Genomic DNA, 21,493 nt, shown 5'->3' on the forward strand with positions numbered 1-21,493 from the left:
GCATGATATAAGTACTAGCTATGTTAATGTAATTATTAGGACACAGAAATGATTATCCAAGTTCTCCCTACCTTTCGAATTCCCTTCCAGAATGTCTTATGTGTGCTGACCTCAACTAGTTGAATCAACTGGTTGAACTATATATAGTTTTACAACGTATTAAAACAGAAATGATAATTCCTGATCCATATATTCCACAAAGAATTCTCAATAACACAAAGAAAGACAAGTATCTTGAAATATCACACTTTCATTTAGTTTAAGACCAGACTTTCAGCTTGATCATTTGTCCAATTTTATAAGGCAATATTGTCTATAGAAGACATTGGTCCTGAATAACAAGTTCATCATTCGTAAACAAACTGAAGGGTTACTAGCCAGCAAAATCAGAAACCCTATTGAGACATGTCAAGTCAAGTGATAAAACAGTAGGAAACAGAATAGAAAGCAACAACCAAAACCCAAGAAGGGTGTTGCCATCTGGCCTATCTGATGTCTCCCCAATCCTCCCATGAGCGCAGCTGCTTGATGGAGTGAAATAAGCCAGAAGAGCTTTGAAGAGGGAACCTGGAGAAGCCAAAGTTCACATTCACCATGCAGGGCCTTCACTCCAGTGATTTGTGTCTGTCCTGCTTATGAAGGGTTGGTGATCCAATGAGTAATATATGTCGCCAGCATACCTGTGAGGGATTGGTGCCAGGAGGGTCAAGCACTGGGAGTATGTAGAAACTGGTGGTCCAAAATAAGCAGAGCAAAAACACAGAGAATTAAATGATAGGTCATTTGTTCTCTGTAGTAGGGATTAGAGCAAGGGAGAAATGGATTCAGTTCCAGTGCACAATCATTTATCAATTATTTTATGACAGAAGTAGGACCTGATAAATTGATGCTCAACTCTGATTTTTATTCTTCCTCATACGAAATAGGGACTCTTCCATGCATTATGTACAGAAAGACTACATTTGTAAGTCCAGGTTTCTCAATCTCAGTATTATATACATTTGGGGACAGATAATTCTTTGTTGTGAGGAAGTGTCCTATGTATTATGAAATGATTACAATTTTGATAGACTGAACCCACTAGATTCTAGAAGTAATCTTTTACAGTCTTAGCAACCAAAAACATCTCCAGAAATTTTTCCTGGGAGAAAAATCACCTCTGGTTGAGGAACAATTTTCTAGATCATTGAAATAAATGAAAATACAGTGAATCAACCACAATCAAGTTGTCCAGCTATATCATATCAGTGCATAACATTATTACCCTAGGAGGCATTCAATTATTGGCTTGATGGCTCATTTAGCTAGAAAAAATACTGGGTTTGACTCTAACAATGACATCCATATTTATTCCCAGTGAAGGACCTTCAATAGATGATGAGTAAAGATTTGTTCCCAAGAGAAAATTAGCTGTATATTCAACCCATTTTGTATCTTCTTTCATAAGAGAGGAAGAAGACCCTTCACTGAAGATGATATAGGCCCAACTTTGTATATTTCTATCTTCTGTCCTCTTTTGGATTTCTCTCTTTCTCTCTCTAACCTTTGAAAGCGAAGGAGGAATTCAGTGTAAATAATTACTCCGCTTGTGCAAATTTCCTATTTGATTGTCAAATCAAGAAGTCAATATTATGTGATTTTTTTAAACATCCTGCTATTTTAAATTAACTTTACAATTGTAAGATTTCAGGAGGCTATTACAGTTTGTACATACTTTTAATTTTTTCATTATACCCCTAGCTTAGAAAAAAACACATTTAAGGTCAATACTTAAGCTCACTGAAATTCAGATATTTTTACACTCAAACACTTGAGGCTTTCAGCACAACAAGGTGAATCCAATAGCAACAGTCAAAAATACATTCTATGCAAAGTGAAAATGACCTGCCATACGGGGAAACTTTCAGTACAGTGAAATGTGTCTCTGCTGATATACAGAAATATATAATTTTTAAATGTTCACAGAACCACTCATTTCAGAAATATTCAGACCATCACATATTTTTAATTTTAGTGTTTAGGGGAAACAAATATATGCAATAATATTTGTTCATTTCTTGAGCTAAAATGTCAAACAAAAGTTTGTTAAGTAATTTGGAAGATAAGTCCCTTTATAGAATGCTATAACTTAATTTGCAGAACGAATTAAAGGCAACCTGTGAATCACCTTACCATAGGTAAATGCAAGCAGGGAAATTTAAATGAAATATATTTATTTTTAATATGAAATGGAAGAGAAATGGTGAGACTGTGTAAAAATGGTTTCTATGAGAATAAGTTTTTACTAGCTTTCAAATGCCAAGGAGAGCATGGATATATGCATTTATGTGCATATGTGTATGTTCATACATATTTATTAAGCACAACTTAGGAGAAGTAGTAGGGTGTAATAATTATGGGATAGCTGTGATCAATTCTCACCAAATGTGAATTTTCTTTTACCTCCAGAACAAACATTTAGACTACATTTCCAGCGCTTCCTGACAATAACATGCAGTCTTGTGAATGAGTTTTGACCAACACTATATGGGCAGGAGTGTTGAGGCACTTACAGAACTCGCGCATAAAGTTCCTGCACAACTTCCCCACCCTTTTGTGGCTCATGGGCCCCCTACATGCACTGGATCCAGACGACTGAAACTCTGGAAAATTGCAGAGCACCTAAACGGAAGAAACTGGCTACGAATGACTGGGGCTTAGAAGCCATGTGCACCTGTCTCCTCTTGCTGGTAAGTTGTGATGGGAACAAGAAAACTTTTATTTTGTTCATCAGCTGAGTTTTGGGGGTTATTTGCTGATGTCTTCTAGAAAGTGCTATCAGTGCCTTGCCCATATGCCCAAGCCCATATCAATTCAGACATCTCCAGCCTGACCTCCAGTTGCCAGAACCCTTGCCTTTCTTTTTTCACTGATACCTGGTGCTGTGAATTCCTGAGTCTGGTAATTATGCAATGTAAGTCCAGTTGGTTCTTAATTTTCCCCACTGCTGGGGAAAGTTTTGAGGTCTTTCGTGTCATTTTCTACTCATCTACATATTTTCTAACTTGCATGATTCTTTTATATTGTATCTTCTCCTATATTATATCATGCTTATAGCTGTTTTTATATAATTTCATTAGTATGAATTTAGCACAGTTTCAGTAAGGGTAAAAAAGGGAATTTGTACAAATACTATGCCATCTTTACAGGGAAGGTCTGCTTGAAATTTTATATGACATTTTTCACAATAAGAGAAGTTGGTATAAAAATGATCCATCTCAGTTTAACCAATGGCTATCACTAGAAGCTTAAAGACCATATTAGTTTGTCTGGGGTTTGTACCATGGCATTATACCTAAAAGTAGTTTTAATATGTGACTTCAAGAATGAGATATGATAACAAAATAATAGCAAATTTAACATGCCACACATGCAAAATTCAGCAACATGGCTCAGAAATTTTGATGAATTTGCTTTCCTCAGTGAGTAAAAGCCAAAATCTGACATTTAAGGCCTACTACATTCACAGTACTCCAGGCAAACTGAACTACTTAATTTTTTCTATTGCTATGTAGAATTTTTCCAGCATTTATGACTGTGTCCATGAGTTTTGTCTACCTTAAAATATCTTTCTTAATGAAATTACTTGAGACTTTTCTGGAAGTAGTCTTTTCTACAACTGTACCCAAATATCAATACACCTTAATTAAAAAATATGTCATGATTATCTGTGCATCTTTTCCTTTCCTTTTTAGACTATTAACTCTTTAAGGACAAGGGCAATTTTTTTTAACTTTTAATTTCTAAGCCCTCTTCCACATCCAGAGCTTAGGCAAAATATAGCATAAAAGTTATCTTCAATAAATTATTGAATAACATTGTAGTCACACCATGTACATCAAAATTGTATTGCCAGGTTTGCCACCTGCCTAATTCAATATATACTTCCTTTCTACTTAGTATAAAAATCTTAAATTTTATCTGGATACCTGGCTAAATAAAATACTTTCCTTATACTTATACTTTCCATATACTTTCCTTACCTGTCCTTGTAGTTGTGTGTGATCAACTAAATTCTAACAAATAAGATATAAGTTATACATGGTATTGGGGATAATAAAGATGAATGTTTCATGTTGAAATATTCCCTAGAAGAAAAACTTTTACTTTTAAAAAACTCTTTTTGGAGAGTTTTATCTATTCTTTATTAGATACATATACTGAAAATAGTCCTTTCCTTGTGTTTAGCTTGCATTTTCAATTGATTAATGTTTCTTTTGGTGAACAGATGCTTTTAGTTTTAAGTCCAATGGACTAAACTTTTCTTTTGTGGTTAGTGTATTTGGTATTGCTTAAGAAATCTACCCAAAGATATAAAGATATTTCCTGTTTTCTTCTAGAAGCTTTTTAACATTCATACTTAGGTTATTACCTTCTAGGTTAATACTTATTGTTATTTATATGGATATTTGACTTTCTAGCACTATTGATTAAAATTTTTAAAAATCCTTCTTTTAGTACCAGTCTACCAGTTTTTCCTAGAAATACTTCCTAATCAAGTGCTTCCCTTCAAATAAGTCCTTATTCCAGTACCTAATTTCCAGAAAGCATCCTATTTGCCTTCCTGCAGAGAAACTACATAAATTGCCCAAATTAAAGATTAAATGAAAGAGGTAAAGCTAGCAGTCAGTGTTCCTGTCTCTCGACCCTGGGCCTTTCCCGAGTACTGCCTGGTGATTCTTTTTTTTAAGAGGTCATGGCTTTCTGCCTTTGAAAGTAGGTCATTCAAAAAAAGGAGGAGGAGGAGGAGCTGGAGGGGGAGGAAGACATGAAGAAGTTTTGATTAGTTGCTTAGACATTTAGAGAATCCAGCTGTATAACTGAGCAACCACAACACTTCTTAATCTAGTCTCAGGCCTTTCATGTGTAAAAACGATTGTAATAACTTCATGATGTTATTTTGACAGACTAGTATATGCAAAGTATTTTTGCAAGCTTTATACATGGTAGATAATAAATGAGCAGTTTTTGCTAATTATAATAAGTGATAATATAATTATTATTGTTGTAATAATTGTAAAGTGGTTTATAATAGTCATTAAAACCATTTATTGAAAACGATGGTTTTTGAACCCTTTTCTTCTGGTCTGATAGTGTATCTATCATAAAACGGCCATGTCATTTCAATAAGGCTTCAGCTGAGTTATTGTTAATGTCATGCTCCTATTCGATTTGCCACTGAATACTTTTTCTTAACCATTAAAATATAAATAAAGTCATCTTTCTACTTGTTTACAACCCCTAGTTCTTAATCCCAAAGCATTTTGCACCAACTTTAAAGCTTCTCCAACTTTAAAGCTTAGTGGCCTTTTGCATTCTGAGTCATATTTTCAATATTTGTTAATGTGTTCTGACTTAGCTCTGGTACTTGATCTCAGAATTCAGTCTAATAAAGACATGAGAAAAAGCCGAAACTTGCCCAGCTTTTCACTCACACAAGTATTTGAAGCCTGATCTCTTTCTTACAACCCTAGGCAGTACTTCACACAGAATTCAAAGGAGGGAGAGTCAGCACTTAATAAAGAAAACATGGATTTTCCTTTCCAAATCTCTCACAGTAAAACTCACTTACTTGTTCTACTCTTGTCCTACAACAACACTGTTGGCTTAAAGGCCTTTATGGATTATTTTTCCCCTATAACAACCACCACATCTTTCATGCTCAAACTGCCCTTGCACCTCATCTTTGAGAATAAACACTTCCTGCTTTGATTGCATGGATCTTTTATCTTGCTTGGCTTTTATCGAACTGCTTCTGCCATCAGCCATCAAAGCCATCTGATCTCAATCTTTCCACTTCAGGTTGCACTGTTTCTCATTGTGTTTGTCTTTTAATCTCCAAGTACATCCTATCAGGCCACCCTCCTCAGACAAATACATGTTTTTCACTTGGATGTTTGTAATGCAGCTATTTTTTTTTTATTTTGATATTAACATGCTTCCATTCTTTCTTTATGTGGATGCAAAATTTATAATAAAAAAATAATAGTTTACACAGCATCATTTTATAAAGTCCCTCTCCTGTTCAGGCAATAAGCAAATTCAAGAATAAATTAAATCATACATTATTCACTTATTCAGTGCATTATACTTCACTAAATGTTTTCTAGTACATTCATTTGTTTTATCCTACATATAATCCTAAAGCACACAGCAGGTTATTAGAAATATTTTTAATGCCTTTAAAGATAAAGAAATTATAATTCAGGGGTTTATGCAGTTCACTAAGTTTCTCCCTAGCAGAAGATGCACCTGACACTAAACCCATCCTTTCTAACTCTTTACCCTTTATGCTTCATATTGTACAAGTCACTGTATATTCTGTTTATAAAGTACATTATTTTAAAATGTGAATATTAAGATTATCAATACAGGTTCTCAATTATATAAAATCTCACCCTAATTAGTTTTTGAAATAAAGGCTTGGCATGGCATAGCAGTGAACAGTAAGGAATTTGTAATCAGACAAAGGTGTATTCGTTCGGACTTTGATTCTATTACTTAATCATTCAGTTGCTTAGTATCCCAATATTTATAAAAGGCTAATAGTACCTACACCATGTAAGTTATTTTGGAGGACTGGATTAAAAAAATGTAGTAAGGCTCTAAGTTTGACATCTAGAAAATAGCAAGTGATCAATGAGTGGTGCTAGCTTTGTATTATCTTTCTCTTCAGTCAGTCCTTGGATAATTTTTAAATTTGGAAGCCCATTTTGAATTTTGAGCACCCACTTCTTCCCACCTACACAAGTGTTTCTGTCTCCAACTTGCTACCACTTTATTCCCATCAAAATCTCTTTTTTGTTCCCTTGGTCACCTCATTTATAAGCCATAAATATCAGGATTAGAAGGGAAATTTGAGGTCATTTTATCCAACATCTCAGTTTCATAATGGAAAATCTTAGTTTCATGCAGGTTTAATAGCTCAGTTAGTGGAATAGAAGACTGGTATAAAGTTTAAAGGTGATCTGACCTGGAAGTACCTGCATTTCATAAGATAACACAAGTCTTTAAATGGGAATGAAACTTAGATTGAATTGCACTGTGCTGCATTTCCCAGGAGAGGATTCTTGGCAGGGAGAGGACATGCTAGAATCATATGTGTTAGACCACACCCACTTCACCTGTGTTAAAGGCTGTTGAGACTCTTACAGATGACCCCATTTTCATTGTCTGTCTCATGTCCCGAATGCTTTTCGGAAGAGGCCCTTTGAGTCTAAGGCAAAAGACTACCTTCTGCAGTAGCCCTTAATCAGAACTCTATTGTCTCTATTTCTTTCTCTTCTCTATCTCACCCTTGCTCCCTCTTTCCTTTCTGACCCCATGAACTTGTTTCATTTTTAACTGAAATCATACACAGTAATAATCCCCAGTTCTGTTCTCTCAGATTGAGATTGCCTTTATCCACTGAACCCACTAAGTCATTAGCTTTCAAACTTATTTGACTATGAACTACAGGAAAAAATAAAATTTGCATCAAACAGCACACACACAAATACATACACAGACACGCACAAACAATTAAAACAAACATTCATTAATACACTTACCCCTATTATATGCAATGAATTTTCTGTTCTGTTCGATTCCATTCTTTTAATGTTAGTTGCCCACTAATTTAATTTAGTATCACCCTTAATAAGTTAGAAACCACAGTTTGAAAAAATTGTTTAAATTTAGACAGAGAAAGAAGATATTCACATTAAAGTTAATTATGTTTACTTCTGGGTAGCAGATATTGAATAACTGATTATTTTATGTACATTTTTGTTGTACCAGAATTTTAAAAGAAGTCATTATTTGAAAAATAATGATTAGGATTAAAGATGGTGGAGTGAAAGGAGAGACAGAGACTTCCTCCTAAAACTGGATACAATTAGAAAATATAGTTGGCTCAACTAATCCTGAGAGAGCAACAAGGAAGAGGACAGTGCCAGACTGCATACACCTGGAGAAAAGAGTTGACCTCATGGAACAGGGTAACGTACCAGAGCTGTGGCTAGGTGGGACCCAAGCCCTTCCCCCACCCCAACTCACCGGTGGGAGGAAGAGAAACAGAGCAGGGAGGGAGTGGAAGGCCTGGCACTGCTGGGTGCCTAGCTCCAGAGATCTGCTCTGGGAGCAGAAACCTACATTCCGTGGTCCTTTCATGATACTCGGGTGTCTGCCGGATTGGAGAGTTAATACAGGCAGAATTACTGGAGAGGCTGAGATTCCAGCCGCTTGTGGAAAGCAGGGATCCATATCTGGCTGCTCTTGGACAAAAGCTTATACCTGTGTGTTAAACCCACTTGTTCAGGCAGTGGAGACAGGCACAGCAGCCAGAAAGTGGGGAACAGCTCTTTCCTCCTCTCAGGCACCACTACCACTCCCCTGCAACCCCTGACATTGCTTCAGGGGCTGAGCAGCTCCAGAGTAGAGCTTCTGGACACTAGAGGGCACCATATAAAAATATGAAATGCCAAAGGAACCTGGTCCAGAGTAAAATTAATGTAACTCCAGAGAAAGATTTAAGTGACATGGACCTTACAACTCTCACTGAAAGGGAGTTCAAAATAAAAATCATCAATATGCTAATGGAGGTACAGAAAGATATCCAAGAACTCAGGAATGAATTCAGATCAGAGATCCAATCAATGAAGAGCACAACAGAGGGTATTAAAAGCAGGTTGGATACAGTGGAGAAGATGATAAATGAAACAGAAACTAGAGAAGAGAAATACAAAGAAGCTGAGGCACAGAGAGAAAAAAGGATCTCTAAGAATGAAAGAATATTGAGAGAACTGTGTGACCAATCCAAATGGAACAATATTCACATGATAGGGATACTAGAAGAAGAAGAGAAAGAGAAAGGGATAGAAAGTGTCTTTGAGGAGGTAGTTGCTGAAAACTTCCCAATCTGGGGAAGGAGATAGTCTCTGAGGCCATGGAGATCCACAGATCTCCCAACATAAGGAACCCAAGGAAGACAACACCAAGACATATAGTAATAAAATTGGCAAATATCAAGGATAAGGACAGGCTATTAAAAGCAGCCAGAGAAAGAAATAAGATCACATACAAAGGAAAGCCCATCAGGCAAACATCAGACTTCTCAGCAGAAACCTTACAGGCCAGAAGGGAGTGGCATGATGTATTTAATGCCATGAAGCAGAAGGGGCTGGAACCAAGATTACTTTATCTGGTAAGATTATCCTTTAAATTTGAAGGAGGGGTTAAATAATTTCCAGATAAGCAAAAGCTGAGAGAATTTACCTCCTGCAAAATATCTCTACAGTCTATTTTGGAGGGACTGCTATAGATGAAAGTGTTCCTAAGGTGTAATAGCTGTCACCAGAGGAAATAAAACCACAGTAAAGAAAGACGAACAGCTAATTACTAAGCAAATACAAAATTAAATGAACTATCCCCAAAGTCAATCAAGGGCCAGACAAAGAATACAGAATATGATACCTAATATATAAAGAATGGAGGAGGAAGAAAAAGGAGGGGAAAAAGAAAAGAACCTTTAGATTGTGTTTGTAACAGCATATTAAGTGAGTTAAGTTAGACTCTTAGTAAAGAAATTAACCTTGGACCTTTGGTGACCATGAATCTAAAGCCTGAAATGGCAATAAGTACATACCTATTGATAATGACCCTAAATGTAAATGGACTGAATGCCCCATTCAAAAGACATAGAGTCACTGAATGGATAAAAAAGCAAGACCCGTCTATATGCTGCCTGCAAGAGACTCAATTGAAACCCAAAGACATACACAGACTAAAAGTGAAGGGATGGAGGAAGATATTTCATGCAACTAACAGAGAGAATAAAGCAGGAGTTGCAATACTTGTATCAGACAAAATAGACTTCAAAACACAGAAAGTAACAAGAGACAAAGAAGGACATTACATAATGATAAAGGGGTCAACCCAACAAGAAGACATATAGATATCTATGCTTCCAAAAAAGGAGCACCCACATAAGTGAAACAAATACTAACAGAAGTAAAAGGGGAAATAGAATGCAATGCATTCATTCTAGGAGACTTCAACACTCCACTCACTTTGAAGGACAGATCAACCAGACAGAAGATAAGTAAGGAAATGAATTAAGATACTATATGAAGAACTTCCCACATCAACATCCTCTGGAAGAGTCATTCCAGAAGATAATCATCAGAAAACTTCAGCAAAGATCCTGGCACTGTTGCAGTTGTAGCTGCATTCATCCCACCGGTTCCTGGACTTGCCATTGGAATAAAGAAGGAGATATCTAAGCTGGCCTGTGCATACAGTGAAACAACAAATTTGACTGGATCTATATTGTCAGAACTCAACCAAGAATTAGGAGAAGTGCAAGTCACAGTGCTCCAAAATCTTGCGACTATAGACTATCTACTGTTAAAAGAACATATGGGATGTGAACAGTTCCCAGGAATGTGTTGTTTTAATTTGTCTTATTTTTATCAAACTATTCAAATTCAGTTAGACAATATCCATCATATCATTGATAAGTTTTCACAAATGCCTAGAGTACCTAACTTGTTTTCTTGGTTTCACTGGATATGGCTGGTAATTGTAGGTCTGCTTTTGTTATGTATATGTATTCCTATTCTGTTAATGTGTGTATGCAATTTAATTAGTAGTTTGTTAAAACCTATACATGCTTATGTTACTCTACAAGAAGATATGTCAAAGAAATAATCAATCTTCCCATGTTTTCTTCCTTCTGCTACTTCTATAGCTTTTCTTCTTCCTTCCTAATTACAACCCTTTAGTAGAATTCATGCCTCATATTGAAAATTACCTAGTATCATAATTCTTCCAAGTGGTAAAGATACCTCAAGACAAATGCTGGGCATAGAAGCCACAGGGCATAAATCTGCAAAGAAGTAAAAAGCTAACCTTTTCAAAGAATATTGCTTCTCTCTCACTTACCAACTTTACATTTCCCTGTATGGCCCCGGAAGATGACTGGTTAGCCAGAGACGAGTAAGATTCCTCAAGGGAGGAACAACCTAAGACAGGTACAGTCACAGGGGGGCCATCAGGTGAGAAATTGGGGATCAACAGAGGTGAGGCTTAGAACCTCACCCCCCCTGTTTTGAGAGAAATCTTCTGCATCCATGGATGTTTTGTTGCCCTTGTCTAGCTTGGATTAATACTTAGTCTATAGGCACAGACCTGATCATCTACATTTGCCCTCTTACAGCACTAAATTATGTTTTCTACCTTTATCTTGCATCTACCTACCACTTCAGAATTTTATTAAAAAAATAATAATAATAATAAGGAAGAAATGTGGGATTCACATATAAATCAAGTATAAAAATCAAACAAATAATCATATCTGACTTGATTGTTTATAGTTCATGATGCGTGATCAAAACCGAAAGTTTCTGTGATATGACTGCCCTTGCACTGTTCACCATGTAAGAACTTATTCACTATGTAAGAACTTGTTCACCATGTAAGAACTTGTTCGTTATGCTTCAGAAGATTGGAGACTGTTGAGAATTAGGCTTGGGGGTTGACTAATGATTGTGCATTGAGTCCCCTATACAGAATTTTATTGTTGTTAACAACCATTTGATCAATAAATATGAGAGATGCCCTCTCAAAAAAAAAAAAGAGAAAGAAAGAAGATAAGTAAGGAGACAGAGGCACTGAACAACACAATAGAACAGATGGACCTAACAGACATCTATAAAACTCTACACCCAAAAGCAGCAGAATACACATTCTTCTCAAGTGCACATGGAACATTTTCAAGAATAAATCATATACTAGGCCACAAAAAGAGCTTCAGGTAAATGCAAAAATATTGAAATTGTACCAACCAGTTTCTCAGATCACAAAGCTATGAAACTAGAAATAAATTGCACAAAGAAAATGAAAAATCCCACAAACACATGGAGGCTTCACAACATGTTCTTAAGTAACCAGTGGATCAATGACCAAATAAAAATGGAGATCAAGCAATGTATGGATACAAATAACAACAATAATTCAACACCGTAAAATCTGTGGGACGCAGTCAAGGCTGTGCTAAGAGAAAAGTATATTGCAATACAGGCCTACCTCAGGAAAGAAGAACAATCCCATATAAGCAGTCTAAACTCATAATTAATGAAACTACAAAAAGAACAACAAATGAGGCCCAAAGTCAGTAGAAGGAGCAACATAATAAAGATTAGAGCAGAAATAAATAAAATAGAGAAGAATAAAATAATAGAAAGAATCAATGAAAGCAAAAGCTGGTTCTTCAAGAAAATAAACAAAATAGATAAACCCCTAGCCAGACTTATCAAGAAAAAAAGAGAGTCTGCACACATAAACAGAATCAGAAATGAGAAAGGAAAAATCAATACAGACACCACAGAAATACAAAGAATTATTAGAGAATACTATAAAAAATTATATGTTAACAAACTGGAAAACCTAGAAGAAATGGACAACTTTCTAGAAAAATACAACCTTCCAAGGCTGACGAAGGAAGAAACAGAAAATCTGAACAGACCAATTACCAGCAATGAAATTGAACTGGTAATCAAAAACCTACCTAAGAACAAAACTCCTGGACCAGATAGCTTCACCACTGAATTTTATCAAACATTAGTGAAGACCTAATACCCATTCTCCTTAAAGTTTTCCAAAAAATTGAAAAAGAGGGAATACTTCCAAACTCATTCTATGAGGCCAAATTCACTCTAATACCAAAACCAGGCAAAGATACCACAAAAAAAGAACATTACATACCAATATCCCTAATAAACAAAGATGCAAAAATACTCAACAAAATATTAGCAAACTGAATTCAAAAATACATCAAAAAGATCACCCATCATGATACAGCGGGATTTATGCCAGGGATGCAAGGACTGTACAACATTTGAAAATCCATCAACATCAACCACCACATCAACAAAAGGAAGGAGAAAAACCACATAATCATCTCCATTGATGCTGAAAAAGCATTTGACAAAATTCAACGTCTATTCATGATAAAAACTCTCAACAAAATGGGTATAGAGGGCAAGTACCTCAACATAATAAAGGCCATATAGGACTAACCCACAGTCAACATTATACTTAACAGCGAGAAGCTGAAAGCTTTTCCTTTAAGATCACGAACAAGACAAGGATGCCCACTCTCCTCACTTCTATTCAACATAGTACTGGAGGTCCTTGCCATGGCAATCAGACAACACAAAGAAATAAAAGACATCCAGACTGGCAAGGAAGAAGTTAAACTGTCCCTCTTTACAGATGACATATTATACATAAAAACCCCTAAAGAATCTACTCCAAAACTACTAGATCTAATCTCTGAATTCAGCAAAGTTACAGGATACAAAATTAATACACAGAAATCTGTGGCAGTCCTATACACTAACAATGAACTAGCAGAGAGAGAAATCAGGAAAACAATTTCATTCACAATTGCATCAAAAAGAATAAAATACCTAGGAATAAACCACACCAAGGAAGTGAAAGACCTATACTCTGAAAACTACAAGACACTCATGAGAGAAATTAAAGAAGATACCAATAAATGGAAACACATCCAGTGCTCATGGATAGGAAGAATTAATACTGTCAAAATGGCCACCCTGCCTAGAGCAATCTATAGATTCAATGAAATTCCTATCAAAATATCAACAGCATTCTTCAACGAACTAGAGAAAATAGTCCTAAAATTCATACGGAACCACAAAAGACCTTGAATAGCCAAAGCAATCCTGAGAAGGAAGAACAAAGCAAGGGGAATTGCACTCCCCAACTTTGAGCTCTACTACAAAGCCACAGTAGTTAAGACTATTTGGTACTGGCTCAAGAACAGATCCATAGACCAATGGAAAAGACTAGAGAGCCCTGATATAAACCCAACCATATATAGTCCATTAATATATGGTCCTAACAGACATCTATAGAACTCTTGTTAGTTGCTTGAAATATCTTGCATATGATAAAGGAGCCATGGACATACAATGGGGAAATGACAGCCTCTTCAACAATTGGTGTTAGCAAAACTGGACAGCTACATGTAAGAGAATGAAACTGAATTATTGTTTAACCCTATACACAAAAGTAAACTCGAAATGGATTAAAGACTTGAATGTAAGTCATGAAACCATAAAACTCTTAGAAGACAACATAGGCAAACATCTCCTGAATATAAGCATGAGCAACTTCTTCCTGAACCCATCTCCTCGAGAAAGGGAAACAAAAGCAAAAATGAACTCATGGGACTACATAGCAAAAAGTTTTTGTACGGCAAAGGACATCATCAACAAAACAAAAAGACATCCTATAGTATGGGAAAATATATTTGTAAATGACATATCAGACAAGGGGTTAACATCCAAAATATATAAAGAACTTACACACCTCAACACCCAAAAAGCAAATAACCTGATTAAAAAATGGGCAGGAGATATAAAGGGAATGTTCTCCAAAGAAGAAATTCAGATGGCCAACAGACACATTAAAAGATGCTCCACATCACTAATCATCAGGGAAATGCAAATTAAAACCACAATGAGAAATCACCTCACACCAGTAAGGAGGGCCAGCATCGAAAAGACTAAGAACAACAAATGTTGGCAAGAATGCGGAGAAAGGGGAACCCTCCTGCACTGCTGGTGGGAATGTAAGCTAGTTCAACCATTGTGGAAAGCAATATGGAGATTCCTCAAAAAACTAAAAATAGAAATACCATTCAACCCCAGAATCCCACTTCTTGGAGTATACCCAAAGAATACAACTTCTCAGATTCACAAAGACATAAGCACCCCTATGTTCATTGCAGCACTTTTTACAATAGCCAAGATATGGAAGCAACCTAAGTGTCCATCTGTAGATGAATGGATAAAGAAGAGGTGGTACATATACACAATGGAATACTATTCAACCATAAGAAAGAAACAAATCCTACCATTTCCAACACAATGGGTGGAACTGGAGGACATTATGCTCAGTGAAATAAGCCAGGCAGAGAAAGACAAATACCAAATGATTTCCCTCATTCATGGAGTATAACAATGAAGCAAAACTGAAGGCACAAAATGGCAGGAGACTCAGAGACTCCAAGAATGAACTAGTGGTTACCAAAGGGGAGGGGTGTGGGAGGGCGGGTGGGGAGGGAGGGAGAAGGGGACTGAGGGGTATTATGTTTAGTACACATGGTGTGAGGGATCACGAGGAGAACAGTGTATCACAGAGAAGGGACATAGCGGATCTCTGGCAACTTGCTGCACTGATGGACAGTGACTGCACTGGGGTATGGGTGGGGACTTGATAATATGGGTAAATATAGTAACCACATTGTTTTTTCATGTGAAACCTTCATAAGAGTGTATATCAATCATACCTTAATAAAAAATTTGAAAAAAAAAGGGAAAAAGAATGATTAAAGTTTCAATCAAAAAGTCAATCAAAAGAAAGGATTGGGATTTGAAATCAGAATAAGACTATAACAAGTTGTGATTATTAATCTACCAGGGATTGGGTAGAACACCACTTAGGGAAACATGAACCTATTGGAGATAATGGAGAAAACTTGTTAGAAGTGGAAAGGTCTATCTTAATTGCCAGCCCTCCTTTCTTTGCTATTCTCATTCCAGAGCCATGATTTTGGGACAGGCTAAGAATCTAAACATGTTCAGTACTAACTGTTGAGTTATAAAGGGAATTTAAATGAGTATTTCATCCAATATTCTAATGACAAAAGCAGGGAAAAAAAAGAAAAAAGACTACTTCAAAATCGAAGGTAAATCCCAGTTTAATGAGTTCCTATGACACCTCACATTAAGCCCTTTTTCTGGTAAAAGTCACAGCCAAAGTTACAATTCCAGGAGCTTCTTTTAATTTGCATGCACACTTCCATTTCTCTAACAATTCATCAAGTTCACATAAAAGCAGAGTCTACCTTGCTTTACTGTTCAGCCAACCTATTAGTCCTTTGCTAAGCCTTTCCTATCCCTAACCCTGTAGAGTGCATGTGCAGGCTGCTTGCCCACCCTCTCTCTTTAACAAAAATTAAGTGTAACTGTTTGGATTATCCAACTGTTTTTAATCCAGTGGACCTATGACACAGTTTTGTTCAAGCCACTAATACAAAGCTATCAGGGAGAACACAATTTTTAAATTTTATTTTTGAAACTGAGGAGGTTGTACAAACTAAAAGACAAAAGATTTAGTGTCATAGTCATGGCTCACTGAAAGTAAGAATGTACCAAGAGTCCAGAAGTTTTGTCACCAGATCACTGACACCACTCACCCAGCCGCAAGAGGGAAAACAATTAAAAAGCCCTTTGGTAAATGGCTCCTTTATTCCACTTTCTATCTTTACCAATCTGCAAACATTTTATGTGCGAAATTACCAGTCTACAGGTCTCTTATATTTTGCCAAAGCTGGCTCCAAAGAAAACAGTGCTACAAAACTCCTCAAAGAAAGCCTTCATTTCAAAATATTTACAGAATTTGATGAGAAAATATATCCCATATACTTGTAAAAGCTGCACCTGTTACTTCCAGATAATTTGGCTCCAGATAAATATTTGAAGCTTATGAAAAGGAAACACACATAAAAAAACATCCAGCAGCAGAATATTCTGTTGAGTGGGAATGATATTTTCCACCTGTGTCTTTGCAAGTCACAGTCTCAGATGCACAACAATGGTGACAGGAGGGAAAGCAGAGGCCAGAACAATCTGTTTTCCTGAGTAAGAAACTGCATTTCACTATGTTGTATTAAAGATGCCCATCTCATCAGAGATATCATTACCCAATTCTGCCTTTGAGAAACTCATCCTCTCAGTTCAGCCACTAAATACTGCATCAATTCATGGTGGGACTCTTTGTCTAAACTGGACATAAACTGGCTTCAAGCTATTTCATTCCAGTTATTCTCTTCAGCCAAATTCTTGTGACAGCAACACAAGTTATTTAAAGAGAAGCTCATATAACTCTTGGCTTTTCCTGAACTGTCTCTAGAACATGTATCACCTCCAGGTTACACATTTCTCAGTTCCCTAAAAATTGTTACCATTTCTTGACCAATGTGAGATTCTGTCAAGAAATGTGTTAATAGAGAGAGAACAGCTTCACACCTACTCTCCGTATGTCTACAGAAGTATTTTTAATTCTGCTCACCCAAAACAGAGCAAATGTTGAAGCAGAGAGTGGTAAAGTACCTGCAGAATTGTCTGCTGAGGGACATCAAAACCAAATTATGTATTCTCTCCTTAGGTCTCTTCCCCAAAATACAAGGAAATAAAATCCACAGTTATGCTTTCTAGGTACAAGCAAAATAATGAAAACCTGAATATAAGATGATTTGAAATGTTTTCCTATTTTCTTGCTCAAAATCCTCTGACCCTGAAAGTTATACCTTCTCAACCTCTTAAATGACAATTAATAGTTGACTTACACCTTTGTTTATAACTTTCTGTTCATATTTTTAAGAATGTTTCCATTAAGCTATTCTCTTATAGCCAAGCAGTACCCTGTCCCTTACAGAAAGATATTAAAATAATTATGTTAATATTGTAATACCTTTTTCCTGGGCAAAGAAACATTATCTTTATTGTAATACTTTGCATTGTGCAAAAAATAAAAACTCCACTACACAGCCTGGGCCTTACAAAAGTCCATCCAATTCACATAGCTGATCCTACCTTTAAAGAAATTATGCAATATACCCAACTGATTTACCCTAAATTATGCCCAGTTTCCTTTTATTCACTTTCTAGTTTTCTGGCTCCCAACAGGCTGACAGAAATCTTTTGAGTTCCAGGCATGATGAGCACATCTGAGAATGGATTAAAACACTCCATATTCAGAGGCTGTGGAGGGGCTTCAGGAGTCTTATTTTAGACATAAGTTAAGGAAGTATTTGTTCAGATTGACAAGTCTTGAAAAAAATGTTCCTCCTCATTATAATCCAAATATGTACACATTATAGAATTTAAAATGGTATAAAAATAAAATTTTAGTATAAAAATTAAAATTCAGATTGGTTATAAATTTCGTATTTTCTTAAACCAGTCCATGCCATCATTTTTTATGTCCTATGAAATTTTTTATTAGGTTGCTACATACTATGAAATACAGGAACACATTGTAAATATGAGCTCAAATTCTATATGCAGCTTACTCAACCAGTCTCATTCCTTAAGCTGAACATGTTTACTTTGAATATCTAAAAACTACTAGTCAGTTTCCCTAGAAAAAATCCTCCAATTCATATTCAGGAAAGAAGAATAAAGTTAATGTGTTTTAAAAGATACAACCTGAAAAAATGGGAAACTCCACCAATTAGTATATTTAATATAAAGCAGCATCAAATTGAATTAGTTAAACTAAGATATCTCCTGTGTGCATATGTGTAGATCACACAATAAGGGTGTGGACCTGACTCACACATAGGAAGTGCTATAACCATTGTTCTAAAGACAGCATATCTATGTAATACCTTGCCAAGGTAATTTGGGCTTTTACATCCAGTACCTCACTTTAAGGGTTTATTCTATTCCAACTTTTCAAATGAACAGAAGGGATTCCAGAGAGTTGAAAGAACTTCCTCCAAAAGACAACTAATTAACCAAGGAGGATTAACTAAAATCTTGCTTCTGTTTCATGTCCCTATGGCCTTAAAGATTTATGGGAACTAAACCAAATGTTAGAGCAGCTATAACAAGATGCATAACACAACTATTAATCATCAAAGAAGTAAACTCAGAGCAGCAGTCTCTAATGATTGATAAAGCATGTGTTTGGTTATCACTGGGATATACCCCTCTTATAACCCATGCTGTCCCCTGGTTAATTATTTTACTAGGATATTAGAACCCCACTTTAGCCTTCAATAATTTAGAAATAATTTTAAAAATGAGGAATTATGGATATTCAAGTACAAAAGGAGTATTTTAAATGAAAACAGTATTGCATAAAATTGTTATCTCCAGATTAAAGAACAAAGACAATAATCCTCCCTAACTTCTCTTTATTTATCCATATTTGAGAAGCTGTAAAATCATTCACATTGAAATTTTGAACTCCTAAGGAAAAAGTCATATCAGAGATAATCAGAAAGAAATTCTAATTTGATGGCCTCAGAAAAGATACCAAAATCTACCAATGAAAGGTCTTGCCATTTAACCACAACTGACTTTTCTGTGTCATTCCTCAAAATCACCATGCCTTTTCAGGCTTCAGTCTCTCACACAAGCTGGTGTCCCTGTTTCTCTAGTCTCCTACATCCCACCATCAGCTCCTTCCCCCTCCTCCACATGACATTTTTCCTTTGGGATAACTGCAGTACAATTTCATGAAGTTCCACTCCAGCAAACTCCTCCAAAACTCATGCATCTCTACGGTCACTATCTTGTAGTATAAAATTTACGCTCTTGCACCTACATGAAATCCTTCCATCTGCTTCTCAAGTTCTCCAAATCCGCACCCATCATAAGACCTCACCAAAACATCTCCCCATGTTCATGCTAGGAGCTGTACTCATGAGACACAATGGAATTTTGATTTATGGCCATATTGGCTTAGTTTTAGGTCAGGACAGGTAATTTAGCATTTTTTGTCATTGGGAAGTGTGACATACACAATTTCTCACCCACCTATCCTACTCAGCTCACCCACAAGGCAGTATATGTTTGTCAAGGATGAAATCAAATGTGTGTGATTCCCTTCGACATAGAGAACATCCAACCTTGGTTTCCTACCTGTATTTTATGTAATTCTAGATACGTAGAATCAAGGTCTGTAAGCTAACTCAAATCTGCCCCAGGACATGTAAAGTCCCTTACATCAGGTGTTGCACAATAAATAAGAATGACAATTAGCCTCTAGAATATGTCATTCTTCATATGTCTTAACTGTATCATATCCATGGAAATAGTGTCATGACAGTTGGATCTGAAACCATCTTCCTAGAACACTAGGGTTGTTTGGAGCCCACGCCTGATGATAACAATTTACTCACACCAGAGAAAAGAAATTTCTTCTTCCTCTTTTTATATTTTCTGTACTGTTCATTAGATAACTGAGTTCTGTCATTGTTATAATTACCCATACCTTTTTTATCTTTGGTTTTATTATATTTACAGAAAGTTAATATTTGGAATTGCCTTTTTTTGTCTTTATCTGTCTTCCTGAGTTTAGAAAAGTCTGTTTTGTTGATCTCTGCATCCAGCAGTTGCTGTGTCATTCTAGCACTGAGATACCTATAGTCAATTTTTTTCATACAGTCCTGCATTATTTCAGTTATCTTCCTGGGGTTTTACTTGTAATTTTGATCTAACAGTGGAACAGGTGTTTAGAAACACAGTCTCAGGTTTGGTCCCCCATCTAGCGAGCCATATAGTGCTTAACTATTACAATATGAGCATGCTCTATTGGCTGAGTCATTATTGACTTTATGAGTTATTAGAGAATGAACCCATATTAGTTTATGAGACCAGATCAACAGTGGTCAATATTTTCTTATAACCTCATATGTAAATGACAAACCAAAGACCAGAATGCATTAAGACCACAATAAACAAGCTCAGTTTTATCAAGAAATGAGCACAGAAATGTGCTAAAAAATTCATATTTTCTTTCCAAGACTTTTGTGTAAACTGGAAAAAAATATTTCCTTAGGAATAACATATCAGATATAATCTCAGAAAATGGAAACAGTGCATATTCTGTTTTATATGTACTATTATTTCATTCATTCAACAACACTCTGAGGTGGAAATTCTTTGTCCCTCTTTTACAGATGAGGAAGTGGATAGAGTGTTATTAGCACTCCCTCGATGAAATAGCTGTCCCTGGCAGAGTACCACTCAACCACAGGCCCCTGTCTTTAAGAAAGTGCTCTCTTTACTGAGGTCTATAAGCAAACTATTTGTTTACAAGCAATTTGTTTATACACTATTTATTTACAAGGTTTCTAAGCAACTATTCTGGATAAAAGAGGAATACACGTATTTCACAGGCAGAAAGTTTGGCCTTAATTGAAGAACATCCCACTTAAGTTTAATGGAGGTAAGTAGAGAACTCTCACCTGGTTTTTAAGTCTTCTCATGACTGAGAAGAGACCAGTTCTGCCAATCAGACAGTGTTCTTGGCCTCATGTGAGAGTTGCCCCGCAGAACTTTCAATCATAAGACAACAATGGGTGACACCTAATGGACAGGATGGGCATAATCAGTACAACCTAGTGTATTGCTAGCAAACTTTGAATCTGTAGTCAGTAAACTCTATTGCATAGCCTTGCTATAGCCCCCTAGAAAGCAATAGCTATAGTGTAACTGTTCACACTGCACAACCTGGAAGAAATAGCGCCTTTGAAATAGAGTATAAGCTACACTGTGACTACAGATTTCAGATTCAAAGGCATTTATTCAAAAACCATTTTTGTACCTATTTATTTAGCAGGTACTGTATAAAAAAGTGAGTCACTGTC

At 36.1% G+C, this 21,493-nt stretch overlaps 1 long non-coding RNA gene across 1 annotated transcript in view; it reads left to right on the top strand.

Moving 5' to 3' along the window:
• Positions 1–21,065, top strand: part of LOC140849413 (uncharacterized) — a 33,957-nt gene extending 12,892 nt beyond the window's left edge. The window contains exons 3-4 of the long non-coding RNA XR_012131165.1: positions 2,449–2,729; positions 20,804–21,065. This is a non-coding gene — a long non-coding RNA (uncharacterized lncRNA). The remainder of the gene's footprint in view (positions 1–2,448; positions 2,730–20,803) is intronic.
• The last annotated feature ends 428 nt before the right edge of the window (positions 21,066–21,493 follow it).

The sequence above is a fragment of the Manis javanica genome, chromosome 5, assembly GCF_040802235.1.
Source record: "Manis javanica isolate MJ-LG chromosome 5, MJ_LKY, whole genome shotgun sequence".
Taxonomy (NCBI): domain Eukaryota; kingdom Metazoa; phylum Chordata; class Mammalia; order Pholidota; family Manidae; genus Manis; species Manis javanica.